Source organism: Triticum dicoccoides, chromosome 7A (assembly GCF_002162155.2).
Source record: "Triticum dicoccoides isolate Atlit2015 ecotype Zavitan chromosome 7A, WEW_v2.0, whole genome shotgun sequence".
Lineage (NCBI taxonomy): Eukaryota > Viridiplantae > Streptophyta > Magnoliopsida > Poales > Poaceae > Triticum > Triticum dicoccoides.
This window is the reverse complement of record NC_041392.1, coordinates 676,554,482-676,555,846: the sequence shown is the minus strand read 5'-3', so window position 1 is coordinate 676,555,846 and position 1,365 is coordinate 676,554,482.

Sequence of the window (1,365 nt, the reverse complement as noted above, 5' to 3'; positions counted from 1 at the left end):
TATTATTCATCACCCAGGGTGCAGAATAAATGATTCTTTACCCGAGGTAATATTACGATCATTTCATAATTAAATTACATTTCGAATTCAAATAGTTATATTTCTATTGATTCACTACGTAAAATTTGACATAAGAAAATAAAAATATAGGTCATAAGACAAAAAAATTGCTGTTTATGTGTATTTTAGACTATGTTTTTACGTTTGTAATTTTACATAACATAAAATATTTTTTACGGTGATTATATATTTTCTTACGGTCCTTTTTTGTGTCGGAAATAAGACAAAACTTACGGTACGTAAAATTACTGTGCATTGATGGTAAAATAGAGAAGGATGAAGAATAACTATTCGTCATCCAGGGTGACGAATAGCGCGATCCTATATATAGAAATGTTCAGCGTGCATTTTAAAATTGTTCAGTGTGTATTGGTAAAAGGTTTACTGTTTATATTAAAAAAAAGTTCACCATACATAAAAAACAGTTTAATATATATTAAAATAATTCATAATATATTAATTTTTTTTCAGTGTGTATTTGAAAAAATGTTCACCCTATAAAAAATGTGTTCAATGTGTATTTGAAAGAAAGATGTTCTCCATATATTAAAAAATGTTTAATTTGAATTTAAAAAAAGTTGAACATATATTAGAATAATCTTTATAATACAAAAAGTATAAAAAATAAAAAATGGAAGAAAATTCGAAGAACAACTAAACCTGAAAGAGAAAAATAAAAATCATAAAAAGGAAAAAACAAAAGAAGAAAAACACAAAGTGTACTACTGCGTACGGCTAGGCTACCGGAGGTAGCGATCATATTAGCGAGCACGGAGGCGCGCTAGGCGTGGCCCTTGCAAGCACGATCTGGGTCTCTCCTTTAGTCATGCTGGATGCTACCACTGATGCTACATGATTCTAAAAAAATAATGTCACGCTGGACTGGAAAAAAAAACAAACAAAGAAAAGACCACAAACAGGTGATGACATCTACTAAAAAAACAAGTGGTGATATCAGCTTAGATGTGACATAACTATGTCACATCTAGATGATGCCTAGACAGACCCAACCAGGAACTAACCGATTGGTGTACTGTATTGTCTTCCACGGCATCCTGCAATATCATTAAGAATATTTCTGCAGACATAATGGAGTTAAGATATTTGAATATCTGATGCCGTTTTCTGGTATATTTTTAAGGGAATCACTACACCTCAGTTGCTTGATTTTTAAATTTGAGCCGGTTGATCTTTTTGACCGTCGGATGCAGATCAAACGGTGGGCAGCCCTTCTTCTTCCTCCAACTTCTTCCCCATGCCGCCACACAGGCCGCCGGCAAAACCGCCTGCGACCGCCACCCACGG